Source organism: Petaurus breviceps, unplaced genomic scaffold, assembly GCF_028583685.1.
Source record: "Petaurus breviceps papuanus isolate PSGF00001 unplaced genomic scaffold, PetGlider_PUasm1.0 90792, whole genome shotgun sequence".
NCBI classification, from domain to species: domain Eukaryota; kingdom Metazoa; phylum Chordata; class Mammalia; order Diprotodontia; family Petauridae; genus Petaurus; species Petaurus breviceps.
This window is the reverse complement of record NW_027187347.1, coordinates 3,269,963-3,283,170: the sequence shown is the minus strand read 5'-3', so window position 1 is coordinate 3,283,170 and position 13,208 is coordinate 3,269,963. Positions and strand designations below refer to the sequence as shown.

General features: G+C 38.6%; 1 protein-coding gene across 3 annotated transcripts in view; it reads right to left on the bottom strand.

Annotated features, from left to right (window-relative positions):
* Positions 1 to 10,507, bottom strand: part of HHLA2 (HHLA2 member of B7 family) — a 93,565-nt gene extending 83,058 nt beyond the window's left edge. For all 3 annotated transcript variants that reach the window (XM_069069809.1, XM_069069810.1, XM_069069808.1), the window contains exon 1: positions 10,165 to 10,507. The gene's annotated coding sequence lies outside the window, so the exon portion shown is untranslated. The remainder of the gene's footprint in view (positions 1 to 10,164) is intronic.
* Positions 10,508 to 13,208: the final 2,701 nt, after the last annotated feature.

The window sequence follows — 13,208 nt, the reverse complement described above, 5'->3', positions numbered from 1 at the left end:
GTCCCATCTCCTATCTCCATGCCCTTACATTGGCTGTCCTCCCCATCAGAAATGCTTTCCCTTTCCCTCCTCCCTCAGGGAATCCCTTTCTTTCTTCAGGATGCAGGTCAAACACCACCTTTTGCATGAGGTAATTCCTCATCCTCCCACTTAGCAGTGCCCTCTCTGTCCTCCCCTTTTATTTATTTATTTATTTTTAAAGCAATTGGGGTTAAGTAACTTGCTCAAGGTTACACGGCCAGTTATTTCTGGGTGTGATGCTAAGTATCAGAGCCTAGATTCGATCCCAGGTTACCCCGACTCTGGGGCTGGTGTTCTTACTCACTGGGCCACCTGGCTGCCCCATTCCCTGTTATTTATTCTGTATTTGCCAATAAATGCTGTCTCTCCTTTTAGGGTAGAAGATCTTTGAGAGCATGGAATGTTTCCATTTTTTGTTACATCTTAGTAATAACAATAGCTAATATTTATATAGCACTTACTATGTTTCAGGTACTGTGCAAAGTGCTTTACAATGGCTATCTCATTTGATCTTTACAACAACCCTGGAAGGTAGGTGCTATAATTATCCCCATTTTGTAGAAGAGGGAACTGAGGCAAGCTAAGGTAAGTGCCTTGCCCAGGGTCACACAGCCAGTAAATATCTAAGGTCAGATTTGAACTCATACTTTCCTAAGTCCAAACCCAGGGCTCCATCCACTCTGCCACCCAGTGCAGGTGATTAACAAATTCTTTTAGAGTGAGGCCACTGAAAAGTTGCCATGGAGTCAGTATACTAAACTTTTCACATAATTCTAATCACTTTTGCTAAACTCTCTTGTGCCTAGACAAAGCACAGTTTCACAGGGTTTTCATTTTGTCCAGCTCCTGGTAAAACCAGGGCAGCTAAATGGTTCAATGGATAGATAGAATGATGGGCTTGGAATCAGGAAGACCTGAGTTCAAATATGACCTCAGACACCAACTGAGTGATCCTGGACAATCACTTAAACTCTGTTTGCCTTAACCCACTGGAGAAGGAAATGGCAAACCACTCCAATATTTTTGCTAGGAAAACCCCATAGCCAGTACTGGCATAAGACAGTTCCTGGGGTCACAGAATCAGACACAACTGAACAACCACAACTGTTCTTTCTATCTGGTCATTGATCATACCAGACCACGCCTACTCTCACTCTTCCAAGGCAGTGGCCCAAACTGTGATTTCTTTTTCCTACCCTATCCCTCTCCTTTTCATCCTAATATTTGGTGGTCATAGATTTAGAGATGAGAGAAACATTGCATCTATTGAATCTAATGAGATGTGGAAACTGAGGCTCACAGAGATGAAGTGATTTGCCCAGCATCACATAGCTAGCAAGTTTTGGAGTCAGAGAGACCTAGTGGGAATTCTGGCTCAAAGTCTGTTTCCACTGTATCTTGCTGCTTCTTGGCTCAAACGTGGCCACATGACCTCGTTTTAAGTAAACCCAACAGAAACTAGAAGAGATACTGATTTATAATCTAATTGCACTCTCTTTGAAGGAACAGCTGTTTCTATAGCTTTGAAATTGTGGAAAATTACATCCTCACTGTATGGAAATCATTTAAAATGGATTTACGTATTTGCACTGAATTAGAAATCCCCCTGCTTCTGTTACTGACCACGGGTAAATCATTTAACCTCTAAGAGGTTCAGTTAAAGTTAGATTAGCAGCCTGCCTCCAAGGAGGGAGTTCCCCCACACCAGTAGGATCACAAGACCCTGAGGCATTCGAGTTATAGGATAGAAACCACTTCTACATTAGTTACACACAGGCCTCCTAAATCCACCTTTTTGCCTTTACTAACCCTATATTCAGCATTCTCTGTGATGTGATATTCCTGAACTTGCTTTTTAATGATTAGAAGGGAAAAATTAGTACTAAATCTCCTCCTTCCCAGTCCCCACATGAAGATAAAACAGACTCTCCTTCTCCCTTGTGAAATTCCACTCATCTTTTAATTGTACTCTGCTCCAATGTTAACTACTGAAGCAGGCCAGTCTAAAAAGACAGAGCCCTGGGCTAGCAACCTTTTGTTCCAACTGGCATCAATCAGTTAAGTGTTCTGTTGTTTGTTGTACTCCAAGCAAGAAAGGAAAGAAAAGGTAATATTTCCTGATGTCCTTCAGGCAGAGCTTTTGAAGCTTCATTACTGCAAACTGTTTCTCAGCTTTGATAACCCTTTTTTTTTTTCAAAGATAGAACAAAAGATAGGGCAAGATACTGAGTCAGAAGACTGAAAATTAAATTAATCCAAAGATTAGAGACCAAACCTTTTTTCTACATCTAGAACTTCTCTCCTATCTAACCCCTTCTCTCCATTGAAGCAGTTAAGCTACCTCCTTAGCTCAGGCCCTCATCACCTCTAGTTTAAATTATTCCAATAGCCTCCTAATTGAGCTCCCTGACTCAAGTTTCTTTCTACTCCAGTTTATTTTCTCCACAGTTACCAAAGTGATATTCCGTAAGACCATGGTACTCCCCATCTCATTAAACTACAGGGGCTCTCTACTGCTTCTCGGTTAAAATGCTACTTTCCCCAGAGAGACTGGATTACAGGATGTGGCAGGGAAAGGAATGCACAATATGGCTACTGTAATGTATAAAAGATTCCAGAGATATAATTTCTGGGTAATTGATCATCTTATTAATTATAACTAGCATGTAATTAATAAAAGGATGGTCATTTGATCTTCTCTCCTGAGTCAAAGACTGATCATGGCTTGGCTTCTTGACTCTTAAAGGCCCTTTGAAGAGTGGGTGTTCCTGACAGGTAACAATGGACTCTGATTGGTTAACAATTAATGAAGACCAGCCCCAGGCAATCAAGACAAAAGATTTACCCCCTACCCAAGCTTGAGTAGAACACAATGGGCTCTCTCACTCTAGTGGGATCTAAACAAGATTAAGGAGAAAATTAATCCAACCTCACTATCAGTAATGTCCTTCTGATGCTGATTTGACCTAGTAGAAAATGAGGAAAGAGGAAGGAAAAAAAAATCCCTGGATCTTCCCCCAAATTAGTTATTTAATAACCATTTCTCTCACTGCAAAGGTAAGGGTGGGGCTAGACTGGGCAGGATATTAAAAGCTCAATAGGCCTTCTGTTTGTTCTTCATCTACCATACTCCATCTCCCATCTCCCATTTCTATGCTTTTTCACTGCTTGTTCATCATTCCCAGAATGCTCTCCCTCTTCATCTCCACCTCTCTTCATTCGAGATGCAGTTCTAGCACCACCTTCTACATGAAGCCATTTCTGATACCTCCAAATACTTTGTATTTAACTAACTTGAATTCATTCTCTTACATTTATTCTCTACAAACTCATATAAATACTTGTCTACCCCATCAGAACATAAGCTACTTGCAAATAGGGATTGTTTCATTCTTTGTATTTGTATCCCCATAGCCTAGCTAGCAATGTGCCTGGCATATAATAGATGCTTAATAAATGCTTGTTGATTAACACTAACTTTAAAGTTGGACTGGAAGGAAGCAGTAGGAGCTAGTTAGTGGTGTTGGTTTGTCCTAGCAGGAAGTACTTAAAATGTTTGATATTCCCTGAGGATCATGAGCTCATAAACCTAGAATTAAAAGGAATCTTTGAGATCATTTAGTCTAATTCTCCCATTTTACAGATGGCATAAGTGAGATATAAAGAAGCTCAGAGACTTACTCAGTATTATACAAGATGAAAATATTGGAGATGGGATTCTTCTTGTCCTTTCCTCTGTACCACATATCTACTTTTATTTCCATGCAAAGCTTCCAATGTATGCTATAGGCATCTTAAATTCAACATGTCTGAAATATAATTCATTTTCCTTCCTCACAAGTCCTCCACTCTCCCTAACTTTCCCATTACTATTTTTTAAAATGTTTATTTTCAGTTCCAAATTCTCTCCCATCCTATACTCCTCCCCCACACAATGAGAAAGAAATGTGATGCCCATTATACATATGAAGTCATGCAAAACATACTTCCACATTAACCATATTGCCCAAAAACAAAAAAGGAAAAAAAGACGCTTCAATTTGCATTCAGAGTTCATCAACTGTGTCTCTCTCTGGAAGTTATTAGTATTTTTCATCATGAGAACTTTGGAACTATCATCTTTCCCATTACTATTGAGGGTACCACCATGTTTCCAGTCACCTAGGCTTGGAACCTAGTTATCCTTGACTCTTAACTCTCACTCCCCCAGCATATCCAATCTATTGCCAAGTCCTGTCATTTTTTACCTTCATGATATCTTTTTAATATATCCACTGCTCTCTCCTCACACAGCTAATACCCTAGTACAGGTTCTTATCACCTCTTGACTGTACTATTTCAATCATTATTGGAAGATTGTTTCCCTACCTCAAGTCTCTCCCCAGGCCAATCTGTCCTCTATTCAACCACCAAAGTGAAGTTCCTAAAAAACATATCTGACCATGTCAACCCTTAATCATTAAATTCCACTAGCACCTTGTCACTCCAGGATAAAATATAAAATGTTCAGTTTGACATTTAAAGGCCTTCACAACCTTTCCTCTGCCTATATCACACTTTACTCCCCTCTGTATACTCTATGATCCAACTACAGAGGCCTGCTTGTTCCTCAAAGGGCACACTTGATTTCTTGACTCTGCCTTTCTATGGGCTGTCCCCTATGCTTCACAAAGCTCTTCTTCACCTAGTTTTCCTGGCCTCCTTCAAGACTCAATTCAAATCTTAGCTTTTTTGATAGACCTTTCTCCTCCACCTCCACTCCAAAAAGTACCATCCAATGTCTTTCCTCCATTAGAATGTGAACTCCTTGAGGGCATAGACTGTTGTTTTTTGTTTTTGTCTCTCTGTATCCCTAGAACTTAGCATAGTGTCTGGCATATAGTACTTAATCAATGTTTGTTAAATGACCCACTGTACCCATTCAAACTCTTCTACATTCACCTGACTACTGCCTTTAGGATTTTTTTTTTCATAAATGAACTTCATAATAAGCCTTTGAGAATGAAATTAGCCCAATCTATGAATGGGTCTGTACTGAGAAGAAGTCAACATGGCTACTGGAGATGACAAAGAAGAAGACAGCAAGACATTGCAATAGTTTAAGCAAGCCAATCAAAGAAGGATAATTACAGTAAACCATAGAGAACTTGGTGTATCAAATCCCACAATTACAGAAGAACAAAGTTATCAGTTTGGATATGTAGAATGTGTGGCAAGAAGGGTATGGTCAACTTAACAGAGTTAAAGGATGAGGTTTTTGCAATTAGAGAATTGGGTCTCAAATCCCACTTTGGCTATTTGCTTCCAGTGTGACCTTGGGCAAGTCACTTAAATTCTCTGGTCTCAATTTCCTCATCAATAAAATGAACTAGATGAGATCTCTTCTATACTGTTATCCTAAGATCCTTGATGAGAATATAACATATCATTGAGTTGGGATGAGTGCTCATTGACCCATTAACCCCTCATTGAGAATGAATAATGGAGTCTTATCTTTGGGTTAAGGGAATGATTCAATTGACTACTCCACAATCTCTTGATTAAGGATCTCTTGATCCTTAAAAATCTCAAGGACTTCCTACTAGTACCACCTACACAAAGTCTTCTTCCAGTGACTCACAAGAAACATGAAGGTGATCCTGAATTCTCAAAGGCTATGCAGATGGAATACAAGTTTTGGTGGTTTCTACCATACTTCAAAGACTTCAAGTATGGCTCCAGTAACAGACTGGCTTTTCTGATTACCAGCTCAGATATTTATGAAGGGGCATATTACAAGTAGATCAGTCACTCAGTGTGGAAATTTTGTTGAACATGATAATCCATGAAAAAAAAAATTCTTTAAATTGATCTAAGTCCTGTCCTTAGTCAGTCAGCAAGCATTTATTAAGCAACTAGGCACTGCACTAAGCACTTGAGTTTACAAAGTGAGGCAAAAGACAGTCTCTGACCTGGGGGAGCTCACAATCCAATGGAGGGTGACAACAGCAAACCACTATATATAAACAAGATATATAAAAGGTAAGTTGGAGATGATCTACACAGGAAAGGCACTAAAATTAAAGGGGAAATTTTTAAAATAAATAAAATTAAGAGGGGGAGGCTGAGAAAGGTATCTTTGCAGAAAGTGAGACTTTAGCTGAGATTTGAAGGAAGTCAGGAAATCAGGAGGTAGAGATGAGGATGGAGATTATTCTAGGCATGAGGAATGACTTGTGAAAATGCAAAGCTGGGAGATGGAATATCTTTGAAGAACAAGAGTTTGCTGCCACTATATTGCAGAATATGAATAGAGAATAAGTAGAAGAAACCAGGAAAGGTAAGAGGAGACCATGTTGCTAAAGGTTTTGAATACCAAACAGAGGTTTTTATATTTGTTCCTGGAGGTTATAGGCAGCCACTAGAATTGAATAGTTTGATGACATATTCAGACCTGCACTTGGGAAGATCAGTTTGACAGATGAGTGAAGGATTGTAGTGCCAGTGCAATATCTACAGCACCCACGAGCACTATAAATATACCTGCATAGAGCTCAATCACAAAATTCAACAGATTCTCCATATAGAAGACAGAAGCAAACCATTTATTCAGATATCAGAAAACTAAATCCCAAAACCAGTAAGCTGATTCCTTCATAGTAGCAAAGAAGTTAATAAGCCACAACAGCACAGAGAGTCTCAGCATCCTTTAGCCTTCCCATAAACCAACATTTACGCACAAGCCTAACTGTCTGCTTGCCTGCAGTCCTCTCTCCTCCCACCATCTAGTTGTTTTGACTCCAAGGTTCCTATGGGCTCTGCTCCACCCTTCAGCAAACTCCTCCCACCACAGGCTCCATGTGATTACATTCAGCCCATTAGGGGACAGAGTTTATTTTCAAAACAGGGAAGGTCTTCACATTCCCTTAGGCTTATTAAGGGGAAGAGAAGATCTTCAAATTTCCATTACCATTATAGGGATCGACTGGGTAAAAAACAGAATTATGCCAGAGAGACCAGCCAGCAGGCTATTATGATAGTTCAGGCATGTACCAGGGTGGTTGCCATGTCAGAGGAGAGAAGAGGATGTATGGTAGATATGTTAGGAAGGTAACATTGACAAATCTTGGTAACAGATTGGATGGGAGCAGGACAGTGAGAGAGAATGAAGAGTTGAGGATGACAGTTAAGTTGCAACACTGGATTGCTGGGATAATGGTGGTACTCTCCACCAGGATAGAAAAGAAAGGAAGAGGAGGGAGATTGGGGGGTTGGGGAGGGGAGATAATGAGTTCAGTTTTGGACATGCCAAGTTTAATGTGTCTATGGCAATGCTTCTTAAACTGTGGGTTGTGACCCCAAATGGGCTCACATAACTAAATGTGGGGCCACAAAAAGTTTCTGACCCTACAACAATAAAAATTAATTCAAAATCAAACACGTAATGAATCCTAAGTGTTTCTGGTAGCACTTGCCTGTGTAGTGTCATGCAACTTCACTGAAGCCTTGGTTCTAAACACGCAACATATACACTTTGCACAGCACATGCTGTCACACTATGCAACACCTGCTGCCAGAAACACCCCAGTTCACATCAAGACTATTGTATGTTATGAATGGCAGTGTTTTTACTGTACATGCAAAATCATTAAATGAATTTTTGCTTGGGATTAGGACAGAATTTCCAAGAATTTCTGAAATGGTCCTAAACATACTTCTGCCATTTTGTACTCTATATTTTTGTGAAGCAGCATTCTCAGCACTGACAATTATAAAATCAAAATATCGATCAGCTCTGAAAAATGCTGAAGATGTTCTACATCCTGTAGCATAAAATATTCAGCCATAATTCTTTATGTAAAAATAAACAAGCACACCCATCTCCTTAGTATGCAAATTTGCTTTCTTCTTTAATAAATGGCAAAATAATATTACTATTAAAATGTTTTAAAATAAATTTCTTAATGATTTATTATCAGCAAATGTTTGATTTTCATACCTATTTTATATGCCTTTTTTTATATACCCAGGGTTGCATAAAAATTTCTCAGGTGAAAAGGGGTTGCAAGTGGAAAAAGTTTAAGAACCCTTGGACTATGGGCCATCCAGTGCAGAATGTCTAATAACCAGTTGGATATGCAAGTCTAGAAGTTAAGTAGATCTTAGAATTATCAGCATAGGGAAAATAGTTGAATCCATGGGAGCTGTTTCCTCCATTAGAATGTTTACTCCTTGAGGGCAGGGACTGTATTTTTTGTCTCTTTGTATCCTTAGAACTTAGCATAGAGCCTGGCACGTTGTACTTAACAAACACTTGCTAACTGTACCCATTCAAATCTGATGAGATCACCAAATGAAATGGTAGAGAGGGAGAAAAAAAGAGGGGTCAGGACAGGTCAGGAAACTTGGGGGGACACTCCTACCTGGATGACGATTCAGCAAAGGAAACAGAGAAAGCATGATCACACATAGAAGAGGACAACCAGCCATACAACAGTGTTGAGGACAACTAGAAAAAAACTATCAGGGAGAAGAGGCAGATCTATGATATCAAAGGCTGCGGAGAAGTCAAGAAGAGTGAAGACTGAGAAAAGGCCATTACATTTGGTAGCCGAATAATCATTGGCAACTTCGGAGAGGGCAATTTCAGTTGAATGATGAGGTTGGAAGCCTAACATTTTGTTCATTTTGCTATCTGGGGCCATTGCTTCTAAAAAACTAAAGGTAAGGTCACACAGAGGGCAACAGAGAAGTACGTGGTGGATATGAAGAAGTTTCAAAATATGACTGACAAAGAACTCTGAAGAACAAAAATAAAGACATCAAAGAAAGAGAAAAAACCATCCATGTACAGAAATATCTACAGCAGCTCTTTTCAGAATAGTAAAGAACTAAAAACTAAGATGGTGCCCATTGCCTGTGGAATGTCTGAACAATTATGGTATGGAAATAGGATTGTTGTTGTTTGTCCTTAATTCTGGAAGAGGCACAATGACATCAGGAGCATGACGTCTTGATCTGCAAATGACTTGGATTTAAGTGAGGCAGAACTGTGCAAAGTTATTATGTTGTTGATGTTACTCTGGTGACAAAATGGGAAAGGAAACAGGTATTTAGGATACGTAAAGCATATACCAGAGCAGCTGCAACAAATATGGTGGAATATCACAAGGAAAAAGTACTGGATTTACTGTCAAAGGATGTGGATTCAAATCCTGAAACTGATACTATCTCTATGATCCTGGGCACATCACTTAAACCTCTCTGGGTCTCAGTTTCCCCATTTGTAAAGTGAGGAAGTTGGAGTAGATGATCTTTAATAACTTTCAGCTTTAAATCTGTGATTTTAAGAAAAAAATTAGGAGACAGGAAGAAGGGAGAAAGGAAAATAATAGCATTGAATAGTGAGAATTATATATACTTTGTAGACTCACTTTATGGCCTTTTTATGCACATTTATTTTCCTTTGTAGCATTTGGGTCCAGATCTGATTCCTACCCTCAAGGAATTTACAATTTAATAGTGAGAGGTTTTTCTATCTCTTCCCTACAAGGCATTAATTTTGTACTGTGGAGACCAAAACTGATCCCTTTGGAGATGGCCTTGGAAACAGCAAGGGAATTGACTTTCACTGAAACTAAACACAAGATTCTTAATCAGCTGTATCAGATCCACTTAGTACATGATATAAATAAGGACAAAGTCTGACCTTATGATTTCATAGTAATGTGAAGCTCTAAGCTCCTTCTACTAATCCAAGTCAGAACTTTGCAAATGATCTCAGATAGTTGCCCAGAACCCAAGGATACTAAATTTTTTGCCTGTAGAGTCAGTATGCACCAAAGATTAAACACAATACATCTGTCAATACAAAATACTTGTCACCTTGAATGTAAACTTTCACAATATATTTTTTCCCTTTGCAAGCTCTAAAAGTTATTAGCAAAAGGGGAAAAAAAACCTGTTATTGTGGATTGAAAGAATAGCTGTTTCAGAATTTCTCCAATTTTAATTATATTTAACTTACATACAGTGTTTGCCAGCTCTTCCTATGACAATAAAAGCATGCCATATATCCAAAACAAATTAAATCAGTTCTTCTTAGCTCCAATGCCCAAATTTTAAGTCTTCATTATAATAGAAATTTAGAGAAAGATTCCTTACCTTGAGTGGGAGGCAGTGAAATGACTTAAAGTCTTGCAAAAAATGAAACTACCAGGTGTTCAACCTAAGGAGAAAGACTCAGGAGACTTTACCCTCTGATTCAGTGACAGCTGGTTTTAAATTACTTTCCTCCTCAACTTTTCTAAAGAAATAGAAACTGTGCGTCCTTTCAGACTAGTTTCAGAAAATCCAAAAGGTAAATAAAGTCCGGATTCTGCAGGAGAATAAGGAGCCTAGAAAGATGAAGAATTCCATGAAATGAAGTAGGATAAGAAATAAAACTAAGGCAGAAGCATTGCTAGGCGAGCTGATCACAGCCTCACAGGAAAAAAAAAAAAGGGAGTGGCGTAGGGCTTTTCTTCCTCCTATTCAATTCTAAGCCTATCTACTTGTTTTCTTTTTTTTTCTAGTAGTTCTTAATGTCCTATTTTTTTTTAAGATTTTAATTTTGATTTTGTATTAGGAACTGGACAAACATCAACAACAAATACATACAAAGAAGTTTGTGTATGAAACCATGAATCTGCATCATAAGAATCTGCTTTTCAAAGTATGGAACAAATTCAACCTATTACTTTCCTTCTATTCTCTCCTGAGCATTTTTTTTTTTTTGGCATTAAAGGAACAATTTTATTTGCAACCTGTCATAAAACTCTAGATGGTTAAAAAATGTCTACATGTTGTTAAGCAGGGCATTGCTTGGGCAGTTCTTTTTTTTTTAATTTTATGTTTATTTTTAGTTTACATCATTCATTTCCACAAGATTTTGAGTTACAAAATTTGTCCCCATCTTTCCCCTACCCACCGCCCCAAAACAGCAATACCAATGTATACCCCCTCCCCCAATCTACTCTCTCCTATATCCTCCCCCATCTCCCCTCTGACTTTCCAGTAGGGCAAGATGATTCTCTATACCCCAGTGCCTGTATATCTCATTTCCCAGTTGCATGTAAAAAATAATAAAATACATATTTTTTAAACATTTGATTTTAAAACTTTGAATTCCAGATTCTTTCCCTTCCTCCCTTGTTACCCACCTTTACTGGGAAGAAAAGCAATTCAATATAGGTTGTACATGTATAGCTACACAAAACATTTCCATAGAGGATATATTGTGAAAGACTGACTATATTTCCCTCCACCCTATCCTGCTTTCCACTTGTTCTATTCTCTACTTTGACCCTGTTCCTTTTAAAAAGTGTGTGCTTCTAACTTCTCTCCCTCCCAACCTGTCCTCCCCTCCATCATGCACCCTCTCATCCCCTTTCCCCTGCTCTCCTGTAGGGTAAGATACCCTATTTAGTGTGTATGTCATTTCTTCCCTAAGCCAAATTCAATGAGACTAAGGTTGACCCATTTCCTTTTGCCTTCCTGTTCTTCCCCTCCATTTCAACAGTTTTCCCTTGCCTCTTCTATGAGACAATTTACCCCATTCTGTCTCTCCCCATCTCCTCTCATTAGATTCCTCTATCACCTCTCAATTTCACTTTTTAAGTATCATCCTTTCCTATTCAAGTGTTCCTGTGCCCTCTATCTATGTATACATGTACACATATATACACACTCACATATGTGTTCATATGCCCATATACCCTCCTATATAGACATATATATGTATATATACATACATTTATATTCCCTTCAACTATCCTCATACTGAGAAAAGTTTCATAAGTTACAATTATCATTTTTCCATGTAGGAATGTAAATAGTTCAACTCTGATAAGTTCCTTATGATTTCTTTTCCCTGTTTACCTTCTCATGCTTCTCTTGCTTCTTGTATCTGAATGTCAAATTTTCTATTCAACTCTGGCTTTTTCATCAAGAATGCTTGAAAGTCCTCTATTTCATTGAATTACTATATTTTCCCCTGAAACATGATACTCAGCTTTTCTGGGTAGGTGATTTTTGGTTTTAATCCCAGCTCCTTTGACCTCTGGAATATCATATTCTAAGCCCTTTGATCCCTCAATGTAGAAGCTGCCAGATCCTGTGCTATCCTGATTGCATTTCCACAATAGTCAAATTGTTTTTTCTTCACTGCTTGTAATATTTTTCTCCTTGATCTGGGAACTCTGGAATCTGGCTATAATATTCCTAGGAGTTTTCTTTTGGGGATCTTTTTCAAGAGGTAATCAGTGGATTCTTTCAACCTCTATTTTACCCTCTGGTTCTAAAACATGAGGGCAGTTTTCCTTGAGAATTTCTTGAAGGATGATTTCTAGGTTCTTTTTTTGATCATGGCTTTCAGGTAGCCCAATAATTTTTAAATTATCTCTCCTGGATCTATTTTCCAGGTCAGTAGTTTTCCCAATGAGATATTTCACATTGCCTTCTATTTTTTCATTTCTTTGGATCTATCTAATAGTATCTTGATTTCTTATAAAGTCATTAGCTTCCATTTTCTCCAATCTAATTTTGAAGAAATAATTCTCCTCATTTAGCTTTTGAGATTCTTTTTCCATCTAGCATATTCAGCTTTTTAAGGCATTCTTCTCTTCAATGGCTTTTTGAGCCTCTTTTGCCATTTGAGCTAGTTTATTTTTTAAGGTATTTTCTTCAGCCAGGTTATTGCCTCACTTTTCATGATTTCCTTGCATCATTCTCATTTCTCTTCCCAGTTTTTCCTCCACTTCTCTTACTTGGTTTTCAAAATCCTTCTTCAGCTCCTCTATGCCTTGTAGCCAGTTCATATTTTTCTTGGAAGCTTTTGGTACAGGCATTCTGACTTTGTTGTCAGAATGGAACCTCCTGTTCCATGATTTTATCCTTTTTGTCCCCAAAATAGGACTCTAAAGTCAGATTGCTGTGCTTGCTTTGCTTCCTTTGCTTGCTTATGTTGCCCCTCAATTACTTGACTTTTGAGCTTTTTGCCACAGTAGATCTCTGCTTCCAGAGAGGAGATCTTTGTCCCAAATCGCTGGGGTTTTGCAGCTGCCAGAGCTATTAGTTGGGTGCCCTCTCTGAAGCCTCCACTGGCTCTGGCACCTGGTCACACACCCCAGGACCTCCACCCTAGACAGCAATCCAGATCCAGGGAGGTT